This window comes from Pseudophryne corroboree, chromosome 11 (assembly GCF_028390025.1).
Source record: "Pseudophryne corroboree isolate aPseCor3 chromosome 11, aPseCor3.hap2, whole genome shotgun sequence".
Classification (NCBI taxonomy): Eukaryota; Metazoa; Chordata; class Amphibia; order Anura; family Myobatrachidae; genus Pseudophryne; species Pseudophryne corroboree.
The window spans coordinates 360,823,567-360,850,887 of record NC_086454.1 but is presented as its reverse complement, the minus strand read 5'-3'; the positions used below and the strand labels follow the sequence as shown (position 1 = coordinate 360,850,887).

General features: G+C 50.0%; 1 protein-coding gene across 5 annotated transcripts in view; it reads left to right on the top strand.

Annotated features, from left to right (window-relative positions):
- Positions 1 to 27,321, top strand: part of C11H19orf12 (chromosome 11 C19orf12 homolog) — a 49,563-nt gene that overhangs the window by 9,839 nt on the left and 12,403 nt on the right. The window contains exon 1 of one of the 5 annotated variants that reach the window (XM_063946037.1): positions 439 to 457. The exons of 2 other annotated variants lie outside the window; for them this stretch is intronic. The gene's annotated coding sequence lies outside the window, so the exon portion shown is untranslated. Of the gene's footprint in view, positions 1 to 438; positions 458 to 1,813; positions 1,836 to 7,386; positions 7,408 to 27,321 lie in introns of those variants that run through there. 2 more of the 5 variants (XM_063946034.1, XM_063946035.1) reach the window with 2 other exon arrangements.

Below are 27,321 nucleotides of genomic sequence, written 5' to 3'. Positions count from 1 at the left end.
CGTCCGGGCACAGTACCTAACTGAGGCTTGGAGGAGGGTCATAGGGGGAGGAGCCAGTACGCACCATGTGATCCTAAAAGCTTTATTTAGATGTGCCCTGTCTCCTGCGGAGCCCGCTATTCCCCATGGTCCTGACGGAGTCCCAGCATCCACTACGGACTATGAGAAATAGAATTATCGGTAAGTAAATTCTTATTATTATATTATACCCTGTTATATTATATGGGGAGAGAGACTGATACATTGTAACTATTATATTATACCCTGTTATATTATATGGGGAGAGAGACTGATACACTGTAACTATTATATTATATCCTGTTATATGGGGAGAGAGGACTGATACACTGTAACTATTATATTATACCCTGTTATATTATATGGGGAGAGAGACTGATACACTGTAACTATTATATTATACCCTGTTATATTATATGGGGAGAGAGACTGATACATTGTAACTATTATATTATACCCTGTTATATTATATGGGGAGAGAGACTGATACACTGTAACTATTATATTATATTATATCCTGTTATATGGGGAGAGAGGACTGATACACTGTAACTATTATATTATATTATACCCTGTTATATTATATGGGGAGAGAGGACTGATACACTGTAACTATTATATTATATTATATTATTATACCCTGTTATATTATATGGGGAGAGAGACTGATACACTGTAACTATTATATTATTATATTATACCCTGTTATATTATATGGAGAGAGACTGATACACTGTAACTATTATATTATTATATTATACCCTGTTATATTATATGGGGAGAGGACTGATACACTGTAACTATTATATTATACCCTGTTATATTATATGGGGAGAGAGGACTGATACACTGTAACTATTATATTATTATATTATACCCTGTTATATTATATGGGGAGAGAGACTGATACACTGTAACTATTATATTATTATATTATACCCTGTTATATTATATTATATGGAGAGAGAGACTGATACACTGTAACTATTATATTATTATATTATACCCTGTTATATTATATGGAGAGAGAGACTGATACACTGTAACTATTATATTAAATTATACCCTGTTATATTATATGGGGAGAGAGACTGATACACTGTAACTATTATATTATTATATTATACCCTGTTATATTATATGGAGAGAGAGACTGATACACTGTAACTATTATATTAAATTATACCCTGTTATATTATATGGAGAGAGAGACTGATACACTGTAACTATTATATTATTATATTATACCCTGTTATATTATATGGGGAGAGAGACTGATACACTGTAACTATTATATTATTATATTATACCCTGTTATATTATATGGAGAGAGAGACTGATACACTGTAACTATTATATTAAATTATACCCTGTTATTTTATATATGGAGAGAGAGACTGATACACTGTAACTATTATATTATTATACCCTGTTATATTATATGGGGAGAGGACTGATGCACTGTAACTATTATATTATACCCTGTTATATTATATGGGGAGAGAGACTGATACACTGTAACTATTATATTATTATACCCTGTTATATTATATGGGGAGAGAGACTGATACACTGTAACTGTTATATTATTATATTATACTCTGTTATATTATATGGGGAGAGGACTGATACACTGTAACTATTATATTATTATATTATACCCTGTTATATTATATGGGGAGAGGACTGATACACTGTAACTATTATATTATTATATTATACCCTGTTATATTATATGGGGAGAGAGACTGATACACTGTAACTATTATATTATATTATACCCTGTTATATTATATGGAGAGAGAGACTGATACACTGTAACTATTATATTTCTCTGACGTCCTAGTGGATGCTGGGTACTCCGTAAGGACCATGGGGAATAGACTGGCTCCGCAGGAGACTGGGCACTCTTAAAAGAAAGATTAGGTACTATATCTGGTGTGCACTGGCTCCTCCCTCTATGCCCCTCCTCCAGACCTCAGTTAGAATCTGTGCCCGGCCAGAGCTGTATGCACCCTAGGGGCTCTCCTGAGCTTCCTAGAAAAGAAAGTATTTGTTAGGTTTTTTATTTTCAGTGAGATCTGCTGGCAACAGACTCACTGCTACGTGGGACTAAGGGGAGAGAAGCGAACCTACCTGCTTGCAGCTAGCTTGGGCTTCTAAGGCTACTGGACACCATTAGCTCCAGAGGGATCGAACACAGGCCTAGTCCTCGGTCGTCCGGTCCCGGAGCCGCACCGCCGTCCCCCTTGCAGAGCCAGAAGAACCGAAGAGAAGTTCAAAATCGGCGGCTGAAGACTCCGGTCTTCATTAAGGTAGCGCACAGCACTGCAGCTGTGCGCCATTGCTCCCTTAGCACACCACACACTCCGGTCACTGATGGGTGCAGGGCGCTGGGGGGGGGCGCCCTGGGCAGCAAATAGAATACCTTACTTGGCGAAAAGCACATAATACAGTCTGATAAACTGTATATGTGCAATAACCCCTGCCAAATATGTATTAAAAAGCGGGAGAAGCCTGCCGCTGAAGGGGCGGGGCTATCTTCCTCAGCACACCAGCACCATTTTCTCTTCACAGCTCCGCTGGAAGGAAGCTCCCCAGGCTCTCCCCTGCAGTATCCAAATACACAAAGGGTGAAAAGAGGGGGGGGGGGGGGGGACATAAATTTAGGCACAAAATTAAATATACAGCAGCTACTGGGTAAACACTGAGTTGTAGTGTAATCCCTGGGTTATATAGCGCTGGGGTGTGTACTGTCCTCAAATAGAGCATCCCCTGTGTGTGTGGTGTGTCGGTACGCGTGTGTCGACATGTCTGAGGTAAAAGGCTCCTCTAAGGAGGTGATAGAGCGGATATGTGTGCGAGAGGGTGTCTCCATCGACAACACCGACACCTGTGTGGATATGTGTAAGTGCTAAGGTGAATTCATTGCACAAAAGGTTAGGGAACAGACAGGAAATCTACCTGTGTCTGTCCCTATGTCACAGAGACCTTCAGAGTCTCTCAATGCTCACTATCCAAAATAACAAACACTGGTATCGACACGGAGTTTAACTCCACTGTCGACTACGATAATGCAAAGTTACAGCCAAGATGGCTAAAAGTTTTTCAATATATGATTATTGTAATAAAAGATGATTTGCATATCACTGATGACTCATCTGTCCCTGACACAAGGGTACACATGTTTAAGGGGAAGAATGCTGAGGTAAATTTCCCTCCTCTTATGAGGAAAAAGAGCGGGAATCTCCAGACAAGAGACGGCAGCTTCCCACAAGAGAATTCTCGGGCTGTATCCTTTCCCCACTAGGGCCAGGATGTGTTGAGAATCTTCCCCTTGGGTGTCCTGTTTGCACTAGCTATTCTCAGGGATCCTGCAGATAGTGTGCACATTCTAGTATACTACCCAGACCGGCGATTGTGTCGGCATGGGTTTATAGCGCTGTGGCACCGTGGACAGGTACCTTATCAGCAGAGATTGAGACCCTAATATAAATATATTAAAGATGCTGTCTTAAGTGATAGATATATAATTATAAAGCATGCCCAAAGAGACATGAGTATACTGGGTCCTAGAGTCAAAGCTATGTCGATCTCTGCTTGACGTGTCCTGTAGAATATGCATTGGACAGATGATGCCGACTTAGGAGGCATATGGAAGGCTGAGGATTGTGTGGAGAAGGGTTCTCGGGCCTGGTCTCCACATCTATAGCTGGTAATTCTGCTAGTTTGCCTTATATTACTGCACAGCCTAAGAAAGCACGACATTATTAAATGCAGCCTTTCGAATAAAGAAACAAGAAAGTCTGACGTGCGTCCTTTCTTGTCAGAGCCGGGGACAGAGGAAAGAAGCTGCACAACACAGCTAGTTCCCAGGAATAGAAGTCCTCCCCGGCCTCTACAAAAATCCACCAATGTCGCTGGGGCTCCACAGGCGGAGCTAGGCCCGGTGGGGACGCGCCTTCGTAAGTTCAGCCACAAGTGGGTTCACTCCCTGTTAGATCCCTGGGCAATAGATATTGTGTTTCAGGGATACTAGCTGGACTGTGAGAAGATGCCCCCTCACCGACGGCCCTGCGGGCTTCCCCCCAAGGGAGGGAGCCAGTGTTAACTGCAATCCCCAATTGTATCTTTAACAGGTGGTGGTCAAGGGTCCCCTCCTTCAAGAGGGTGTTATTATTCGACCATGTTGTAATCCCGAAACCAGACGGTTTGGTCAGATCCATATTGAATTAAAAATCCCTGAACATATACATGAGAAGGTTCAAGTTCAAGATGGAATCGCTATGAGCGGTCAGTGCAAGCCCAAAAAGGGGAGAATTTATTGTGAATCGGGACATAAGGGATGCATACCTTCATGTCCCCATTTATCCACCTCATTACGTGTACCTCAGAATTGCGGTACGGGATTGTCGTTACCAATTTCTGATGTTGCCGTTTGGTCTCTCCACGGCCCCGAGAATATTCACCAAGGAAATGGCGGATATGATTGTGCTCCTGCGGAAGCAAGGTGTCACTATTATCACGTACTTGGATGATCTCCTCATAAAAGCGAGATCAAGAGAGCAGTTGCTGAACAGCGTATCACTTTCTCTGAAAGTGTAACGGCAACACGGCTGGATTTTATATATTCCAAAGTCGCAGTTGGTTCCTACAGCTCATCTGCCTCTCCTAGGCACGATCCTAGACACAGACCAGAAAGGGGTTTATCTCCCGATAGAGAGAGCTCAGGAGCTCATGACACTGGTCAGGAATCTATTAAAACCAAAACAGGTATCAGTGCATCACTGCACTCGAGTCCTGGGAAGGATGGTGGCATCATACGAGGCCATCCCCTTAGGAAGGTTCCATGCGAGGACCTTCCAATGGGACTTACTGGACAAGTGGTCCGGATCACCTCTTCAGATGCATCGGTTAATCACCCTATCTCCCAGGGCCAGGGTGTCTCTCCTGTGGTGGCTGCAGAGTGCTCACCTTCTCGAGGGCCGCAGATTCGGCATTCAGGACTGGGTCCTGGTGACCACGGATGCAAGGCTCTGAGGATGGGGGGCAGTTACACAGGGAAGAAATTTCCAAGGTCTGTGGTCAAGTCAACAGACTTGCCTTCACATCAATATCCTGGAACTAAGGGCTATATACAACGCCCTAAGTCAAGCGGAGATCCTGCTTCGCGACCAACCGGTTCTAAACCAGTCAGACCGCAGGGGTTCATGTAAACCGCCAAGGCGGAACAAGGAGCAGGGTGGCGAGGATAGAAGCCACCAGAATTCTTCGCTGGGCGGCGAATCACGTAAGAGCACTGTCAGCAGTGTTCATTCCGGGAGTGGACAACTGGGAAGCAGACTTCCTCAGCAGGCACGACATCCACCCGGGAGAGTGGGGACTTCATCCAGAAGTCTTCACACAGATTGTAAATCGTTGGGAACGGCCACAGGTGGACATGAGGGCGTCCCGCCTCAACAAAAAGCTAAAAAGATATTGCGCCAGGTCAAGGGACCCTCAGGCGATAGCTGTGGACGCACTAGTGACACCGTGGGTGTACCAGTCGGTTTATATGTTCCCTCCTCTTCCTCTCATACCCAAGATACTGAGGATGATAAGAAAGAGAGGAGTAAGAACTATACTCATCGTTCCGGATTGGCCAAGAAGAACTTGGTACCCAGAACTACAAGAAATGATCTCAGAGGACCCATGGCCTCTGCCTCTCAGACAGGATCTGTTACAGCAGGGGCCCTGTCTGTTCCAAGACTTACCGCGGCTGCGTTTGACGGCATGGCGGTTGAACGCCGGATCCTAACGGAAAAAGGCATTCCAGATGAAGTGATTCCTACGCTGATAAAAGCTAGGAAGGAGGTGACAGCAAAACATTGTCACCGCATATGGCGGAAATATGTTGCTTGGTGTGAGGCCAGGAAGGCCCCAACAGAGGAATTCCAGCTGGGTCGTTTTCTGCACTTCCTACAGTCAGGAGTGACTATGGCCCTAAAATTAGGGTTCATAATGGTCCAGATTTCGTCCCTGTCTATTTTCTTTCAAAAAGAACTGGCTTCACTGCCTGAAGTTCAGACGTTTGTTAAGGGAGTGCTGCATTGTCAGCCCCCCTTTTGTGCCTCCAGTGGCACCTTGGGATCTTAACGTTGTGTTGGATTTCCTGAAATCCCATTGGTTTGAGCCACTTAAGACTGTGGAGCTAAAGTATCTCACGTGGAAGGTGGTCATGCTGTTGGCCTTGGCTTCTGCTAGGCGTGTGTCAGAATTGGCGGCTTTGTCATGTAAAAGCCCATATCTGATCTTCCATATGGACAGGGCAGAATTGAGGACTCGTCCCCAATTTCTCCAAAAGGTGGTATCAGCGTTTCATTTGAACCAACCTATTGTGGTGCCTGTGGCTACTCGGGACTTGGAGGATTCCAAGTTGCTGGACGTAGTCCGGGCTCTGAAAATTTATGTTTCCAGGACGGCTAGAGTCAGAAAAACTGACTCGCTATTTATCTTGCATGCACCCAACAAGCTGGGTGCTCCTGCTTCAAAGCAGACTATTGCTCGCTGGATCTGTAGCACGATTCAGCTTGCGCATTCTGCGGCTGGACTGCCGCATCCTAAATCAGTTAAAGCCCATTCCACGAGGAAGGTGGGCTCTTCTTGGGCGGCTGCCCGAGGGGTCTCGGCTTTACAACTTTGCCGTGCTGCTACTTGGTCGGGTTCAAACACTTTTGCTAAATTACTACAAGTTTGATACCCTGGCTGAGGAGGACCTTGTGTTTGCTCATTCGGTGCTGCAGAGTCATCCGCACTCTCCCGCCCGTTTGGGAGCTTTGGTATAATCCCCATGGTCCTTACGGAGTACCCAGCATCCACTAGGACGTCAGAGAAAATAAGAATTTACTCACCGGTAATTCTATTTCTCGTAGTCCGTAGTGGATGCTGGGAGCCCGTCCCAAGTGCGGACTCTCTGCAATACATGTATATAGTTATTGCTTAACTAAAGGGTTATTGTTATGAGCCATCTGTTAAATGAGGCTCATTTGTTGTTCATACTGTTAACTGGGTATAGTTATCACAAGTTGTACGGTGTGATTGGTGTGGCTGGTATGAGTCTTACCCTGGATTCCAAATCCTTTCCTAGTAATGTCAGCTCTTCCGGGCACAGTTTCCCTAACTGAGGTCTGGAGGAGGGGCATAGAGGGAGGAGCCAGTGCACACCATATATAGTACCTAATCTTTCTTTTAAGAGTGCCCAGTCTCCTGCGGAGCCTGTCTATTCCCCATGGTCTTTACGGAGTACCCAGCATCCACTGCGGACTACGAGAAATAGAATTACCGGTGAGTAAATTCTTATTTATTATATTATACCCTGTTATATTATATGGGGAGAGAGACTGATACACTGTAACTATTATATTATTATATTATACCCTGTTATATTATACTAGGTGATTCATCGCGCCCTACGGCCGCTCTTCACATCGTCGTTAGGGGCTACGCCTCGTTATCCCCTGCACACCTTTGGACATACTCAGGCCGGTAGATAACAGAATCAGGAACGCAGGGCAGTATAGAGGGCATACAGAAATGGGGTCCAGTTGAGAAAAGATAGAGAGGCGTAGGGGGGGAGAAAGTGAATGTACAGAAACGCTGTGCGATCGGTAAAGGATAGGGAGAGGCAGGGTGGTAGGGAGAGGATAAAGAGAGGGAAGGTGTTAGACAGAAAATACCGTTGCAAGAGGCTACGACCCGTTGACCCCTGCACGGGCTTCAGCTGTGCTATAATTGTTATTATATGGAGTATTACCTACAAAAAAGTTTATTCCATTGGGTAAATATTGCAAGGGGGAAGGGCGTGCGATTGTCAAGGGGGCGTAGCCCTTTGTGAGGGCATAAAGAGTGGCCGCAGGGCACAATGAATAACATAGTGTAGTATATACTGCTAGTGTATGCAGCGCAGCTTATACACACAGTGGCCACAGGTATCAGAGCCACGTATACACACAATGGACACAGGTAGCTGAGCTGCTTATACACACAATGGCCACAGGTAACAGAGCCACGTATCCACACAGTGGCCAGAGGTAGCAGGGCAGCTTATACACACAATACCCACAGGTAGCAGGGCCGCTTATACATACAATACCCACAGGTAGCAGAGCCGCTTATACACACAATACCCACAGGTAGCAGAGCCACTTATACACACAGTGTCCACAGGTAGCAGCGCAGCTTATACACACAGTGGCCACAGGTATCAGAGCCACGTATCCACACAGTGGCCAGAGGTAGCAGGGCAGCTTATACACACAATACCCACAGATAGCAGAGCCGCTTATACACACAGCGGCAACAGGTAGCAGAGCCGCTGATACACACAGTGCCCACAGGTAGCAGAGCCGCTGATACACACAGTGCCCACAGGTAGCAGAGCCGCTGATACACACAGTGCCCACAGGTAGCAGAGACGTTGATACACACAGTGCCCACAGGTAGCAGAGACGTTGATACACACAGTGCCCACAGGTAGCAGATACGTTGATACACACAGTGCCCACAGGTAGCAGAGCAGTTTATACACACAATGACCACAGGTAGCAGTGGTGCTTATACACACAATGGCCCCCGGTAGCAGTGCCACTTCTACACACAATTCCCATAGGTAACAGAGGCACTTATACACACAGTGGCCACAGGTAGCTGAGCCGCTTATACACACAATGGCCACAGGTAGCAGCACCACTTATAAACACAATGGCCACTTTTAGCAGCACCGCTTATACACACAATGGCCACTGGTAGCAGTGTCACTTATACACACAATGGCCACAGGTAGCAGTGGCGCTTATACACACAATGGCCACAGGTAGCAGTGTCACTTATAGACACAATGCCACTGGTACCAGAGCCGCGTATACACACAGTGGCTACAGGGAGCTGTGCCACTTATACACAATGGCCACATGTAGCAGTGTCACTTAGGCACATAATGGCCACAGTATTACTTTTTTACATTAATCCAATGTCCATTGGTAGCAACTATACTCACAGAAGTTCAGTGTGTGTGTGGGGGGTTTGGAAAGAGGGTGGGTTCAGTGAGGTGGAGGTGCCTATCCATGCCGCTGATCACCCAGATTCAGGGAATCACTTGTAGCGGCTGCGGATGGTGTCCAAGGTGCTACGTGTGGTGGAGGGGTGGGTGCGGGAGGGGGTCCAGAGGTGTTGCGGGTGGTGGAGGGTGGGTGCAGTGGCACGGATGGCGGAAAGGGTGCAGAGGTGCTGTGGGTGGGGGAGGGGGTCTAGAGGTGCTGCGGGTGGGGGAGGTGAGGGTGCGGAAGGGGAGTGTAGATGCTGTTGGTGGGGGAGGGGTGGGTGTGGGGGGCTGTGGATGAAGGAGGGGGTCTGGAGGTGGTGTGCATGGGGGAGGGGCGATGTAGTGGGGGGTGTTTGGGGAGGTGGGGTTTTCAGGGGGTGTGAGGTTGGGTGATAGGTTCTAAAAGTGCTGCGGGTGGAGGGGTGGCTGCAGGGGAGCCGTGGATGGGGTCCGGAGGTGCTGTGGGAGGTGGTCCAGAGGTGCTGCGGGTGGAGGAGGTGTGGTAGGTCCACGAATGGGGGAAGGTGTCTATAGATGATGTGGGTGGGGGAGTGGACCGGAGGTGCTGTGGTTGGGGGAGTGGCGGCTGCGGGGGTGTGGTGGGGGTCCGGATGCGCTGTGGGCAGGGGAGGGGTGGGGAGTGGTGTGGGTGCTACGGGTGGGGGAGGAAGCGGGAGTGCCGCGGGTGGGAGGGGGATATGGTGGATGCTGTGGGTGGGAGGGGGGCATGTGCAGCAGTTGGGGGGCAGATGTGGTGGATGCTGTTGGTGCGGCGGGTGGAGTGGAGGATGCAGGGGTGTAGCGGGGGGGAGAGGTTGGTATGGGGGTGCCTCGAGTGGGGGAGGGGTGGTGGGTGCTGTGGGTGCTACGGGTGGGGGAGGGGCGTGTGCCGCGGGTGGGGGCGGATGTGGTTGATGCTGTGTGTGCCGCTGGTGGGGGAGGTGCGGGTGGGGTGGAGGGTGTGGGGGGTGCTGCGGGTGGGGGCGGGAGTGCCGTGGGTGTGGGGTGCTGCGGGTGTGGGTGCTATGGGTGGGGTAGGGGGTGCGAGGCAGATGTGGTGGATGCCGCGGGTGGGGGCGGATGTGGTGGATACTGTGGGTGCCGCGGGTGGGGGAGGGGCGGGCGGGTTTTATGGTGCGGGGGGAGTGGTGGGTATGGGGGTGGGGTCGGAGTGCCGCAGGTGGGGGAGGGGCAGGGGGTGCCACGGGTTGTGGGTGCTATGGGTGGGGGAGGGGCATGTGCTGTGGGTGGGGGATGAATGTGGTAGGTGCCGTGGGTGGGGTGGAGGTTGCGGGGGTGTAGCGGGGGGGAGAGGTGGGTGGGGAGGTGCGGGGGTGCTGCGGGTGGGGGAGAGGGCAGGAGTGCAGCGCGCGGGGGAGGGGCGTGTGCCGCGGGTGGGGGGCGGATGTGGTGGATGCTGTGGGTGCCGCGGGTGGGGTGGAGGGTGCGGGGGAGGGGTGGGTATGGTGGTGGGGGAGGTGCGGGGTGTGGTGGGGTCTGGATGCGCTGCGGGCAGGGGAGGGGGTGCTGCGGGTGTGGGTGCTATGGGTAGGGGAGGGGGCGGGAGTACCGCGGGTGGGGGGCAAATGTGGTGGATGCTGCGGGTGGGGGAGGGGCGGGGCGGGAGGGGTGGAGGGAACGGTGGTGTAGGGGGGGAGAGGTGGGTATGGGGGTGCTGCAGGTGGGGGAGGGGTGGTGGGTGCTACGGGTGGGGGAGGGGCATGTGCCGCAGGTGGGGGGGATGTGGTGGATGCTGTGGGTGCCGCGGGTGGGAGAGGGGCAGGCGGGGTGGAGGGTGCGGGGGGGGGGGGAAGAGATGGGTGGGAGGGGGGTGCTGCTGGTGGGGGAGGGGGTGCTATGGGTGGAGGAGGGAGTGCAGCGGGCGGGGGAGATGTGTGTGCAGTGAGTGGGGGGCAGATGTGGTGGATGTTGTGGGTGCCACGGGTGGGAAAGGTGCGAGGGGGGGGGGGGAGAGGGGGGTATGGGGGGGGGGTCGGGGAGGTGTAGGGGGGGGAGAGGTGGGGAGGCGCGGGGGTGGCACGGGTGGGAGAGGAAGGGGCGGCACGGTTTGTGGGTGCTACGGGTGGGGGCTTGAGTGGTGTGGGTGGGGGAGGGGCGTGTACCGTGGGTGGGGGACAGATGTGGTGGGTGCTGTGGGTACCGCGGGTGGGGGAGGGGCGGGGGGGTGCTGCGGATGGGGGAGGGTGCGGGAGTGCGGCGGGTGGAGCTACAGGTGTGGGTGCTACGGGAGGGGGCGGAAGTGCTGTGGGTGGGGGAGTGGCGTGTGCCGCGGGTGGGGGAGGAGCGGGAATGCTGCGGGTGGGGGAGGGGCATCTGCTGCTGTGGGGGAGGGCCGGGAGTGCCGCGGGTGGGGGGTGCTGCAGATGTGGGTGCTATGGGTGGGGGAGGGGCGGGGGGGTGCTGCAGATGTGGGTGCTATGGGTGGGGGAGGGGCGGGGGGGGTGCTGCAGATGTGGGTGCTATGGGTGGGGGAGGGGCGGGGGGGGTGCTGCAGATATGGCTGCTATGGGTGAGGGAGGGGCGGTAGTGCCGCAGGTGGGGGAGGGGTGCTGCAGATGTGGGTGCTATGGGTGGGGGAGGGGGCGGGAGTGCCGCGGGTGGGGGAGGGGCGGGAGTGCCGCGAGTGGGGGTGGGGCGGGAGTGCCGCGGGTGGGGGAGGGGCGGGGGGTGCTGCAGATGTGGCTGCCATGGGTGGGGGAGTAAGTGCCACGGGTGGGGGGTGCTGCAGGTGTGGGTGCCGCGGGTGGGAGGGTGTGGGGTGGGTGGCGGATGGGGAGGGGACTGGGCGGGGATGGGTGGACCGAGGGAGGGGACTGTTCCTGGCCTGCATCCTTCCACCCAGATCTGTGCCTGTGACTCCGCCTAGCGTTAGAAATGCAGGCACAGAGTCACAAGGCTAATATATAGGAGATACCCTGTTATATTATATGGTGAGAGGACTGATACACTGTAACTATTATATTATACCCTGTTATATTATATGGAGAGAGGACTGATACACTGTAACTATTATATTATATTATACCCTTTTATATTATATGGGGAGAGGACTGATACAGTGTATCTATTATATTATACCCTGTTATATTATATGGGGAGAGACTGAGAGGAGCACACAGAGGAGGGAGAGGACTGATACACTGTAACTATTATATTATATTATTATACCCTGTTATATTATATGGGGAGAGAGACTGATACAGTCTAACTATTATATTATACCCTGTTATATTATATGGGGAGAGAGGACTGATACAGTGTAACTATTATATTACTATATTATACCCTGTTATATTATATGGGGAGAGAGGACTGATACAGTGTAACTATTATATTATTATACCGTTATATTGTATGGGGAGAGAGACTGATACAGTGTAACTATTATATTACTATATTATACCCTGTTATACGGGGAGAGAGACTGAGAGGAGCACACAGAGGAGGGAGAGGACTGATACAGTGTAACTATTACATTATATTATTATACCCTGTTACATTATATGGGGGGGGCAGGGCCGAAACTAGGATTTCTGTCACCCGGGGCAAGATAGTCATTTGACACCCCCCCCCCCCCCCTCCCGCAAAAAAAATAAAAATATTTTACAATAAATGAATAAAGATAATAAAATAAAAAATAAATAAATAAATGAATAAAAATATTATATATATATATATATATATATATATATATATATATATATATATCTCTTTCAGAACTTTTTAACCTGAAAAACTGCCTTTTCTAACATAAATTTCATATCCAGGAAAAAGTGTCCCCATTTTACACATTGCGGCAGGAAAAAGTGTCCCCATTTTACACATTGCGGCAGGAAAAAGTGTCCCCATTTTACACATTGCGGCAGGCACGTGTCCCCATTTTACACAGTAAGCTGGCAAGTGTCCCCATTTTCTCTATCGTCCTAGTGGATGCTGGGGTTCCTGAAAGGACCATGGGGAATAGCGGCTCCGCGGGAGACAGGGCACAAAAGTAAAGCTTTCCGATCAGGTGGTGTGCACTGGCTCCTCCCCCTATGACCCTCCTCCAAGCCAGTTAGATTTTTGTGCCCGGCCGAGAAGGGTGCAATCTAGGTGGCTCTCCTAAAGAGCTGCTTAGAGAAAGTTTAGCTAGGTTTTTTATTTTACAGTGAGTCCTGCTGGCAACAGGATCACTGCAACGAGGGACTTAGGGGAGAAGAAGTGAACTCACCTGCGTGCAGGATGGATTGGCTTCTTGGCTACTGGACATCAGCTCCAGAGGGACGATCACAGGTACAGCCTGGATGGTCACCGGAGCCTTGCCGCCGGCCCCCTTGCAGATGCTGAAGTAAGAAGAGGTCCAGAATCGGCGGCAGAAGACTCCTCAGTCTTCTAAAGGTAGCGCACAGCACTGCAGCTGTGCGCCATTTTCCTCTCAGCACACTTCACACGGCAGTCACTGAGGGTGCAGGGCGCTGGGAGGGGGGCGCCCTGGGAGGCAAATGAATACCTATTTTGGCTAAAAATACCTCACATATAGCCTCCGGAGGCTATATGGAGATATTTAACCCCTGCCAGAATCCGTTAAGAGCGGGAGACGAGGCCGCCGAAAAAGGGGCGGGGCCTATCTCCTCAGCACACAGCGCCATTTTCCCTCACAGAAAGGCTGGAGGGAAGGCTCCCAGGCTCTCCCCTGCACTGCACTACAGAAACAGGGTTATAACAGAGAGGGGGGGCACTAATTTGGCGTTAGAAATATATAAAAAAGATGCTATAAGGGAAAACACTTATATAAGGTTGTCCCTATATAATTATAGCGTTTTTGGTGTGTGCTGGCAAACTCTCCCTCTGTCTCTCCAAAGGGCTAGTGGGTCCTGTCCTCTATCAGAGCATTCCCTGTGTGTGTGCTGTGTGTCGGTACATGTGTGTCGACATGTAGGAGGACGATGTTGGTGAGGAGGCGGAGCAATTGCCTGTAATGGTGATGTCACTCTCTAGGGAGTCGACACCGGAATGGATGGCTTATTTAGGGAATTACGTGATAATGTCAACACGCTGCAAGGTCGGTTGACGACATGAGACGGCCGACAAACAATTAGTACCGGTCCAGACGTCTCAAAAACACCGTCAGGGGTTTTAAAACGCCCGTTTACTTTAGTCGGTCGACACAGACACAGACAGGGACACTGAATCCAGTGTCGACGGTGAATAAACAAACGTATTCCTTATTAGGGCCACACGTTAAAGGCAATGAAGGAGGTGTTACATATTTCTGATACTACAAGTACCACAAAAGAGGGTATTATGTGGGATGTGAAAAAACTACCATAGTTTTTCCTGAATCAGATAAATTAAATAAAGTGTGTGATGATGCGTGGGTTCCCCCCGATAGAAAATTATGGGCGGTATACCCTTTCCCGCCAGAAGTTAGGGCGCGTTGGGAAACACCCCTTAGGGTGGATAAGGCGCTCACACGCTTATCAAAACAAGTGACGGTACCGTCTATAGATAGGGCCGTCCTCAAGGACCAGCTGACAGGAGGCTGGAAAATATCATAAAAAGTATATGCACACATACTGGTGTTATACTGCGACCAGCGATCGCCTCAGCCTGGATGTGCAGAGCTGGGGTGGCTTGGTCGGATTCCCTGACTAAAAATATTGATACCCTTGACAGGGACAGTATTCTATTGACTATAGAGCATTTAAAGGATGCATTTCTATATATGCGAGATGCACAGAGGGATATTTGCACTCTGGCATCATGAGTAAATGCGATGTCCATAACTGCCAGAAGATGTTATGGACACGACAGTGGTCAGGTGATGCAGATTCCAAACGGCACAAAGGTGTATTGCCGTATAAAGGAAGAGGAGTTATTTGGGGTCGGTCCATCGGACCTGGTGGCCACGGCAACTGCTGGAAAATCCACAGTTTTTTACCCTAAGTCACATCTCTGCAGAAAAAGACACCGTCTTTTCAGCCTCAGTCCTTTCGTCCCTATAAGATCATATCTGCCCAGGGATAGAGGAAAGGGAAGAAGACTGCAGCAGGCAGCCCATTCCCAGGAACAGAAGCGTTCCACCGCTTCTGACAAGTTCTCAGCATGGCGCTGAGACCGTACAGGACCCCTGGATCCTACAAGTAGTATCCCAGGGGTACAGATTGGAATGTCGAGACGTTTCCCCTTCGCAGGCTCCTGAAGTCTGCTTTACCAAGGTCTCCCTCCGACAAGGAGGCAGTATGGGAAAAAATTCACAAGCTGTATTCCCAGCAGGTGATAATTAAATTACCCCTCCTACTACAAGAAAAGGGGTATTATTCCACACTATATTGTGGTACTGAAGCCAGAAGGCTAGGTGAGACTTATTCTAAAAAAAAAAAAAAATTTTTTTGAACACTTACAAAGGTTCAAATCAAGATGGAGTCACTCAGAGCAGTGATAACGAACCAGGAAGAAGGGGACTATATAGTGTCCCGGGACATCAGGGATGCTTACCTCTATGTCCCAAATTTGCCCTTCTCACTAAGGGTACCTCAGGTTCGTGGTGCAGAACTGTCACTATCAGTTTCAGACGCTGCCGTTTGGATTGTCCACGGCACCCCGGGTCTTTACCAAGGTAATGGCCGAAATGATGATTCTTCTTAGAAGAAAAGGCGTCTTAATTATCCCTTACTTGGACGATCTCCTGATAAGGGCATAGTCCAGGGAACAGTTGGAGGTCGGAGTAGCACTATCTCGGATACTGCTACAACAGCACGGGTGGATTCTAAATATTCCAAAATCGCAGCTGATCCCGACGACACGTCTGCTGTCCCTAGGGATGATTCTGGACACAGTCCAGAAAAAGGTGTTTCTCCCGGAAGAGAAAGCCAGGGAGTTATCCGAGCTAGTCAGGAACCTCCTAAAAACAGTGCATCATTGCACAAGGGTCCTGGTAAAAAATGGTGGCTTCCTACGAAGCAATTCCATTCGGCAGATTTCACGCAAGAACTTTTCAGTGGGATCTGCTGGACAAATGGTCCGGATCGCATCTTCAGATGCATCAGCGGATAACCCTATATCCAAGGACAAGGGTGTCTCTCCTGTGGTGGTTATAGAGTGCTCATCTTCTAGAGGGCCGCAGATTCGGCATTCAGGATTGGATGCTGGTGACCACGGAGCCCAGCCCGAGAGGCTGGGGAGCAGTCACACAAGGAAAAAATTTCCAGGGAGTGCGATCAAGTCTGGAGACTTTTCTCCACATAAATATACTGGAGCTAAGGGTAAATTTATAATGCTCTAAGCTTAGCAAGACCTCTGCTTCAAGGTCAGCCGGTATTGATCCAGTGGGAAAAACATCACGGCAGTCGCCCACGTAAACAGACAGGGCGACACAAGAAGCAGGAGGGCAATGGCAAAAACTGCAAGGACTTTTCGCTGGGCGGAAAATCATGTCATAGCACTGTCAGCAGTGTTTCATCCCGGGAATGGAAACTGGGAAGCAGACTTCCTCAGCAGGCACGACCTCCACCCGGGAGAGTGGAAACTTCATCGGGAAGTTTTTTCCACATGATTGTAAACCGTTGGGAAATACCAAAGGTGGACATGATGGCGTCCCGTCTGAACAAAAAACGGGACAGGTATTGCGCCAGGTCAAGAGACCCTCAGGCAATAGCTGTGGACGTTCTGGTAACACTGTGGGTGTACCAGTCGGTGTATGTGTTCCCTCCTCTGCTTCTCATACCTAAGGTGCTGAGAATTATAAGACGTAGAGGAGTAAGAACTATACTCATGGCTCCGGATTGGCCAAGAAGGACTTGGTACCCGGAACTTCAAGAGATGCTTACAGAGGTCTTATGGCCTCTGCCGCTAAGAAGGGACTTGCTTCAGCAAGTACCATGTCTGTTCCAAGACTTACCGCAGCTGCGTTTGTCGGCATGGCGGTGGAAAGCCGGATCCTAAGGGAAAAAGGCATTCCGGAAGAGGTCATTCCTACCCTGGTCAAAGCCAGAAAGGAGGTGACCGCACAACATTATCACCACATGTGGCGAAAATATGTTGCGTGGTGTGAGGCCAGGAAGGCCCCACAAAGAAATTTCAACTCGGTCGTTTCCTGCATTTCCTGCAAACAGGAGTGTCTATGGGCCTCAAATTGGGGTCCATTAAGGTTCAAATTTCGGCCCTGTCGATTTTCTTCCAGAAAGAATTGGCTTCAGTTCCTGAAGTCCAGAAGTTTGTCAAGGGAGTATTGCATATACAACCCCCTTTTGTGCCTCCAGTGGCACTGTGGGATCTCAACGTAGTTCTGGGATTCCTCAAATCACATTGGTTTAAAACCAGTCAAATCTGTGGATTTGAAGCATCTCACATGAAAAGTGACCATGCTCTTGGCCCTGGCCTGGACCAGGCGAGTGTCAAATTGGTGGTTTTTTCTCAAAAAAGCCCATATCTGTTTGTCCATTCGGACAGGGCAGAGCTGCGGACTCGTCCCCAGTTCTCTCCCTAAGGTGGTGTCAGTGTTTCACCTGAACCAGCTTATTGTGGTGCCTTGCACCTACTAGGGACTTGGAGGACTCCAAGTTGCTAGATGTTGTCAGGGCCCTGAAAATATGTTCCAGGACGGCTGGAGTCAGGAAAATCTGACTCGCTGTTTATCCTGTATGCACCCAACAAGCTGGGTGCTCCTGCTTCTAAGCAGACTATTGCTAGTTGGATGTGTAATACAATTCAGCTTGCACATTCTGTGGCAGGCCTGCCACAGCCAAAATATGTAAATGCCCATTCCACAAGGAAGGTGGGCTCATCTTGGGCGGCTGCCCGAGGGGTCTCGGCTTTACAACTTTGCCGAGCAGCTACTTGGTCAGGGGCAAACACGTTTGCTAAATTCTACAAATTTGATACCCTGGCTAAGGAGGACCTGGAGTTCTCTCATTCGGTGCTGCAGAGTCATCCGCACTCTCCCGCCCGTTTGGGAGCTTTGGTATAATCCCCATGGTCCTTTCAGGAACCCCAGCATCCACTAGGACGATAGAGAAAATAAGAATTTACTTACCGATAATTCTATTTCTCGGAGTCCGTAGTGGATGCTGGGCGCCCATCCCAAGTGCGGATTATCTGCAATACTTGTACATAGTTACAAAAATCGGGTTATTATTGTTGTGAGCCATCTTTTCAGAGGCTCCGCTGTTATCATACTGTTAACTGGGTTTAGATCACAAGTTGTACGGTGTGATTGGTGTGGCTGGTATGAGTCTTACCCGGGATTCAAAATTCCTCCCTTATTGTGTACGCTCGTCCGGGCACAGTACCTAACTGGCTTGGAGGAGGGTCATAGGGGGAGGAGCCAGTGCACACCACCTGATCGGAAAGCTTTACTTTTGTGCCCTGTCTCCTGCGGAGCCGCTATTCCCCATGGTCCTTTCAGGAACCCCAGCATCCACTACGGACTCCGAGAAATAGAATTATCGGTAAGTAAATTCTTATTTTACACAGTACGCTGGCAAGTGTCCCCATTTTACACATTGCGGCAGGCACAGGTCCCCATTTTACACAGTACGCAGGCACAGGTCCCCATTTTACACAGTACGCTGGCAAGTGTCCCCATTTTACACAGTACGCAGGCACAGGTCCCCATTTTACACAGTACGCAGGCACAGGTCCCCATTTTACACAGTACGCAGGCACAGGTCCCCATTTTACACAGTACGCTGGCACAGGTCCCCATTTTACACAGTACGCTGGCACAGGTCCCCATTTTACACAGTACGCTGGCACAGGTCCCCATTTTACACAGTACGCTGGCACAGGTCCCCATTTTACACAGTACGCTGGCACAGGTCCCCATTTTACACAGTACGCTGGCACAGGTCCCCATTTTACACAGTACGCTGGCACAGGTCCCCATTTTACACAGTACGCAGGCACAGGTCCCCATTTTACACAGTACGCTGGCACAGGTCCCCATTTTACACAGTACGCTGGCACAGGTCCCCATTTTACACAGTATGCTGGCAAGTGTCCCCATTTTACACAGTACGCTGGCACAGGTCCCCATTTTACACAGTACGCTGGCACAGGTCCCCATTTTACACAGTACGCTGGTACAGGTCCCCATTTTACACAGTACGCAGGCACAGGTCCCCATTTTACACAGTACGCTGGCACAGGTCCCCATTTTACACAGTACGCAGGCACAGGTCCCCATTTTACACAGTACGCAGGCACAGGTCCCCATTTTACGCAGGCACAGGTCCCCATTTTACACAGTACGCTGGCACAGGTCCCCATTTTACACAGTACGCTGGCACAGGTCCCCATTTTACACAGTACGCTGGCACAGGTCCCCATTTTACACAGTACGCTGGCACAGGTCCCCATTTTACACAGTACGCTGGCACAGGTCCCCATTTTACACAGTACGCTGGCACAGGTCCCCATTTTACACAGTACGCAGGCACAGGTCCCCATTTTACACAGTACGCTGGCACAGGTCCCCATTTTACACAGTACGCAGGCACAGGTCCCCATTTTACACAGTACGCAGGCACAGGTCCCCATTTTACACAGTACGCAGGCACAGGTCCCCATTTTAAACATTACGGCAGGTGGTGGGGAGAGGGAGGGAGAGAGAGAGAGAGGAAGGGAGAGGGGCTGACTTACATTTGAAGCGGTTCTCGCCGCTCTTCAGCCGCCTCTCCCTCCTCGTCTGCGCGGCTCCGGGCTCCCCCTTCAGTTCTCCCTCCTCCGGCGGGGTTTCGTTGAATGACGCGTTTGCGCCGTGACGTCACGACGCAATCGCGTCATTCCGCGAAACCCCGCCCCCCGAGCTGGGCACTCGGGAGAAGGGGGTTTAAAAGTGCCGCGGCGGTGTTTGGGGGTCTCGGCGCCCCCTCCAATCCGGCGCCCAGGTCACCTGCCCCCCCCTAGTTTCGGCCCTGGGGGGGGGGGGGGGGTAGACTGAGAGGAACACACAGGAGGGAGAGAACTGATACAGTGTAACTATTATATTATTATATTATATCCTCTTATAGTGTACGGGGAGAAAGACTGAGAGTAGAGAGAGGACTGATACAGTGTAACTATTACACCCTGTTATATCCTATCATATTATTCTAGTATATTATACCCTGTTATAGTATATGGGAGAGAGGACTGATACAGTGTAACTATTATATTACTATATTATACCCTGTTATATTGTATGGGGAGAGAGACTGATACAGTGTAACTATTACACCCTGTTATATCCTATTATATTAGCATTATTAGTATCGTGACATGATCTGATTGGTTGGTACTTTTATCTCTCTCCACTTCATCACTTTCCAAGGCTTTGTACATACTGTTATCACTGTGTAACATGATAAAATAAATACAATTGATCTTAAGCTGGCCATACATCAGGACGATATCTTTCCAACCAGCCAACTAGTTGGCTGGTTGGAAAGATAATGTGGCAGTGTGTGGGAGCAAACGATTATCAGCCGTTTTCTCCCACACGCTGAAAAACGGACAGAAACGGTCTGTCCAACTAGTTGGGAAAATCAAACCTGTTTGATTTTCCCAACCAATCGTTCAGGTGTAGGGGAAACTTTCCCCCCAACTGAACGATAAGTAGGCGGACACTGCCTGCTAGTGTCCGCCTACTGCGCGGCAGCATGAAACCCTCCCCCCACAATCACCTGTGACAGCGGGCTGTGCAGTTCGGGGGGCCTGAAAAGGGGGCGGGGCTACGGCGGCACGAGGGGGCGGGGCTACACGAAATAGAGGGGCGGAGCTACACGGGAGCAGACAGCTTTGCAGTGATGGCCAGCCAGACTTGGTAAGTGGAGGTGAGAGAGAAGTGAGTGTGTGTGTGTGTTTGTATATATATATACGTAATGTGCCCCCAGTAGTAGTACTGTCCTTATACATAATGCCCCCCCAGTAGTAGTAGCGTCCTTATACATAATGCCCCCCCAGTAGTAGTAGCGTCCTTATACATAATGCCCCCCCAGTAGTAGTAGCATCCTTACATGTAATGCCCTCCCAGTAGTAGTAGCATCCTTATACATAATGCCCCCAGTAGTAGTAGCATCATCCTTATACATAATGCCCCCCAGTAGTAGTAGCCTCCTTATACGTAATGTGCCCCCAGTAGTAGTAGCATCCTTATACATAATGCCCCCAGTAGTAGTAGCCTCCTTATAAGTAATGTGCCCCCAGTAGTAGTAGCATCCTTATACATAATGCCCCCCCAGTAGTAGTAGCATCCTTACATGTAATGCCCTCCCAGTAGTAGTAGCATCATCCTTATACATAATGCCCCCCAGTAGTAGCGTCCTTATATGTAATGCCCCCCAGTATTGGTAGCCTCCTTATACATAATGCCCCCCAGTAGTAGTAGCACCAACAGGCTAAGGGGTATATGCAATTCCGGGTGAATTGCGGCACTTTTTCGCCCGTTTTTAAATTCGACACAATTCGACCGTCGAATTCCGGCAGGTGGGTGCCAGAATTCGACATATTCAATAAAAAACGAATTCGACAGTCCCGCTGTCGAAAAATGGCCGATTTGACGGATTTTGATTAGTTTTTAAAAATGTTAAAAAAATGGGAAAAAACCCGAAAAAAAATTGCGTGGGGTCCCCCCCTCCTAAGCATAACCAGCCTCGGGCTCTTTGAGCCGGTTCTGCTTGCCAAAATACGGGGGGGGAAAATGACAGGGGATCCCCCGTATTTTAACAACCAGCACCGGGCTCTGCGCCTGGTGCAAAAAATACGGGGGACAGAAAGAGTAGGGGGTCCCCTGTATTTTTTGGACCAGCACCGGGCTCCACTAGCTGGACAGATAATGCCACAGCCGGGGGTCACTTTTATACAGCGTCCTGCGGCCGTGGCATTAAATACCCAACTAGTCACCCCTGGCTGGGGTACCCTGGAGTAGTGGGGAACCCTTCAATCAAGGGGTCCCCCCCCCCAGCCACCCAAGGGCCAGGGGTGAAGCCCGAGGCTGTCCCCCCATCCAAGGGCTGCGGATGGGGGGCTGATAGCCTTGTTGAAAATGGAAGAATATTGTTGGTAATTCCAAGTTGATCGCAGCAGGAAATTTTTTAGCAGTTGGGCAAAACCATGTGCACTGCAGGGGGAGGCAGATATAACATTTGCAGAGAGAGTTAGATTTGGGTGGGTTATTTTATTTCTGTGCAGGGTAAATACTGGCTGCTTTATTTTTACACTGCAATTTAGATTGCAGATTGAACTCACCACACCCAAATCTATCTCTCTCTGCATATGTTATATCTGCCCCTCCTGCAGTGCACATGGTTTTGCCCAACTGCTAAAAAATTTCCTGCTGCGATCAACTTGGAATTACCCCCATTGTTTTTTTGCAGAAGAACTACAAGTCCCAGCAAGCCTCCCCCGCAAGCCGGTACTTGGAGAACCACAAGTACCAGCATGCGGGGGGGAAACGGGCCCGCTGGTACCTGTAGTTCTACTGCAAAAAAAATACCCAAATAAAAACAGGACACAGACACCGTGAAAATACAACTTTATTTCACACATGCCGACACATACATACTTACCTATGTTGACACGCCGACTCTGGGCTCGTCTCCAATGTCGACGTCCGGGGTACCTGAAAATAAAATTATACTCACCTGATCCAGTGTACGGTTCTTTTATTGTAATCCACGTACTTGGCAAAAAAAAAAAATGCATTAACCCGAACCAGACGGACTGAAAGGGGTTCCATGTTTACACATGGGACCCCTTTCCCCGAATGCAGAGACCCCCCCGTAACTCCTGTCACAGAAAGGTCCCTTCAGCCAATCAGGAAGCGCCACGTTGTGGCACTCTCCTGATTGGCTGTATGCGCGTCGGAGCTGTCAGACGCGCATCGCACAGCTCCCTCCATTAGTTTCAATGGTGGGAACTTTGCGGTCAGCGGTGGGGTTACCCGGTATTTTGTAGTTTCTTCCAAGTACTAATCCTTCTGCTCAGAAGGCTAAGACTACCACTTTTTGTTCCTTTCGACCTCCAAGTAAAGCAAAGGGTCAGGCGTACCCGAAACAGGCTCACACTTCCAAATCCACTAAGCCCAAATCTAAACAGTCCTGGGCCGCCCAACAGCCTGCTTCCAAACAAGACAAGCCTGCCGCATGACGGGGCGGGCCTCCCCCTGGGGGACCCCAGGGTGGGAGGCCGACTTCTGCTGTTCGCTCAGGCCTGGTTAAAGACCACTTCGGACGCCTGGGTGTGGGAAGTTGTCTCTCACGGGTACGCAATCTCTTTCAAGAAACGTCCCCATCGCCAGTTCTGTTCAACGGTTATCCCCTCAGATCCGTTGAAAGCGCAAGCTCTACACCTGGTTGTACAATCCCTCCTGGAAACAGGAGTGGTGGTGCCAGTACCTCTGTCACAGAGGCAGGGGATACTATTCGACCCTGTTTCTAGTTCCAAAACCGAATGGGTCTTTCCGGCCTATCCTCAACCTCAAATCATTGAACAAGTTTGTGAGAGTGTCCAAATTCCGTATGGTAACACTGAGCTCTATTGTGCTGGCCATGGAACCCGAGGACCATATAGTATCCCTGGACATACAGGATGCTTACCTGCATATACATATTGCCATTTCGCATCAGAAATATCTGTGGTTTGCTATTGGCAACCTTCATTTTCAATTCCAGGCTCTGCCATTTGGACTGGCCACGGCACCTCGGATTTTCACCAAGGTCATGGCCGTGATGACTGCTTTCCTCCATCGTCAGGGAATCAGGATCTTGCCATATCTGGACGATTTGCTGAGTCTGGCGAACTCCCAAGAGGTCCTCCTCAGTCAACTGGAGATGTCGGTCAACTTCCTTAAAACCCACGGGTGGCTCATCAATTGGAAGAAGACCTCGCTGGTGCCTGCTCGGAGCATGGTGCACCTGGGGGTGCTGCTGTACACACACAGCCAAAGACCGTTTCTGTCTCCGGAGAAGGTCCTGAAACTTCAGGACAAGGGGGGTCATTCCGAGTTGTTCGCTCGTTTTTGTTTTCTCGCAACAGAGCGATTAGTCGCTAATGCGCATGCGCAATGTCCGCAGTGCAACTGCGCCAAGTAAATTTGCTATGCAGTTAGGTATTTTACTCACGACATTACGAGGTTTTTTCTTCGCTCTGGTGATCGTAATGTGATTGACAGGAAGTGGGTGTTTCTGGGCGGAAACAGGCCGTTTTATGGGTGTGTGCGAAAAAACGCTACCGTTTCTGGGAAAAACGCGGGAGTGGCTGGAGAAACGGAGGAGTGTCTGGGTGAACGCTGGGTGTGTTTGTGACGTCAAACCAGGAACGAAACTGACTGAACTGATCGCAGATGCCGAGTAAGTGTGGAGCTACTCAGAAACTGCTAAGAAGTGTCTATTCGCAATTTTGCTAATCTAACGTTCGCAATTTTGATAAGCTAAGATTCACTCCCAGTAGGCGGCGGCTTAGCGTGTGCAAAGCTGCTAAAAGCAGCTTGCGAGCGAACAACTCGGAATGAGGGCCAAGATCAGATGCTTCCTCTCTCGCCAGAGAGTGTCAATGCATTCGGCGATGCAAATACTAGGCCTCATTGTGTCGACTTTCAACATGATAGAGTACGCTCAATTTCATTCCCACCCTCTGCAGAGGTTAATCCTTTCCAAGTGGGATCGCCTCCCTCATAGGATCAGGTCTCAAATGATCTCCTTGACTCCGGTGGTTCGTCTGTCACTGAGCTGGTGGCTACAGGACCAACAGTTGAGCAGGGGCCGTCCCTTCTGGATCTCCAACTGGGTCCTGACAACAGATGCCAGTCTGCGAGGTTGGGGTGCGGTGTTGGAGCAACACTCTCCCCAGTGTCGGTGGACCAGGGAGGAATCTCTCCTCCCGATAAACATTCTAAAATTGCGGTCAGTGTTCAATGCGTTGACACTGGTCCTGCCTCTGGTACAGAACAGGCCTGTTCAAGTATAATCAGACAACGCCACCATGGTGGCGTACATAAATCATCAAGGCGGCACTCAAAGCTGCATGGCAATGATGAAAGTGTCAAAAATCCTTCAATGGGCGGAACGCCATCTGCCAGCAATATTGGCAGTGTTCATTTCAGGAGTCCTCAACTGTGAAGCGGACTTCCTCAGTCGTCAGGACGTGCACGCCGGAGAGTGGAGTCTTCATCCAGAAGTCTTTCAACTCCTAGTGGACAAGTGGGGTCTACCAGATGTAGACCTGATGGCGTCTTGACACAATCACAAGGTTCCGGTTTTCGGAGCAAGGACAAGGGATCCTCAAGCAGCGTTTGTGGACGCACTGGCAATTCCATGGAACTTTCGGCTGCCATACGTGTTCCCTCCAGTGTCATTCCTGCCCAGGGTAATAGGGAAGTTCAAGCAAGAAGGAGGAATACTACTTCTAGTCACTCCAGCGTGGCCCAGACGGCATTGGTTCTCAGACCTGCAGGGTCTCTCGATAGAGCGTCCTCTTCCACTTCCTCAACGCCCATACCTCCTCGTTCAGGGCCCTTGTGTCTACCCTGACCTGGCCAGACTGGCTTTAATGGCGTGGCTCTTGAAGCATCACTCCTGAGAGCAAAAGGTTTCTCTGAGGCGGTTATTCAAACTATGCTAAAAGCCCGTAGACCAGCTTCTGCACGGATCTTTTACAGGGTCTGGAGTTCTTAATTCACCTTGTGTGCTGCTAAGAATTATGGTGCATATACTTTCAAAACTTCCAGACTTTTGGCTTTTCTACAATGAGGCCTAGACTTGGGCCTTCGTCTGGCCTTCCTCAAGGTTCATATATCTGCCTTGTCTGTGTGGTTTCAGAGGAAAATTGCGCCTCTTCCTGATGTTCATACTTTCACTCGGTTTTTTACGGATTCAGCCTCCCTATGTCCCTCCTGTGGCTCTGTGGGATCTGTCTGAATGCCCTACAAGAGCCTCCATTTGAACCACTTGAGTCGGTGGACCTTAAATGCCTTACGCTTAAGGTCGTGTTTCGGTTGGCTATTGCCTCTGCTTGGAGGGTGTCATACTTAGGCGCTTTGTCCTATCGTCCACCCTTTCTGATTTTTCACCATGACCGGGCAGTTCTTCGAACTCGCCCAGGTTATTTGCCTAAGGTGGTATAATCTTTTCACCTTAACCAGGAGATTGTGGTTCCGGCCTTCATCTCTTCTGACTTGTCCCCCAAAGAGCGGTCTTTGGATGTGGTACGGGCTCTCCGTATTTATGTGGAAAGGACTGCCTCTCTCAGGAGGTCAGATTCCCTTTTTGTACTTTTTGGTTTTAATAAACGTGGCTGGCCTGCGAATAACCAAAACTTGGCCAGATGGATTAGAATGGTGATTGCACAAGCCTATGCGCAGGCTGGACTCCCAGCTCCTGCTGCTAATAAAGCCCATTCTACTCGGTCGGTTGGACCTTCTTGGGCGGCCTGCCGTGGTGTGTCCGCTGAACAATTGTGCAAGGCGGCTACATGGTCCTCAGTGAACACGTTCATCAGGTTCTATGCCTTTGATACTTCTGCCTCCAGGGATGCTTCCTTTAGCCGGGTTCTTGTGCCTGCTACAGTGCGTCCCCTCCCATGAGGAACTGTTTTAGGACATCCCCGGTGTTATTCCCTGTGGAATACCAGTGTACCCCGCTGCAGAAAAAGAGATTTATGGTATACTTCCCATAGTTAAATCTCTTTCTGCGAGGTACACTGGGTTCCACAGGGCGCCCACCCTGACGCACTTCGCTTCTTTGGGTTTGCATGGCATTAGCCACTAGTCCCTTCTCCTGTCGTGAGAATGTGGTGTATGTGACTAACATCTGCCGTCTCTCTTACCTGCTACTGCATTGGACTGGTTAACAAAACTGAGCTTCAGTGCCTGGAGGCGGGGCTATAGAGGAGGCGGTGCAGGGCATCCTGGGAACAGTCAAAGCTTTAGCCTGTTGGTGTCTCGGATCAAGATCCAACTCTACACCCCAATGTTATTCCCTGTGGAATACAGTGTACCTCGCAGAAAGAGATTTAACTGTGCTAAGTCTACCATAAATCTCCTTTTTGTTGCATTTGTGAGTTTAATTGAGATGTATTCCAAATGAAATACATACTTTATTTAAAGCCTGCTTCAAGGGACCTTCCTATTTGATTGCACCTGGGCACACTCTGGTAATCTCCTTGGATATATCATTGAGTGATACATTCGGATCAGAATTGTTTTTCAATTATTCTTGCCCAAGTTGAACTGTAGCCTTTGTTGTCAC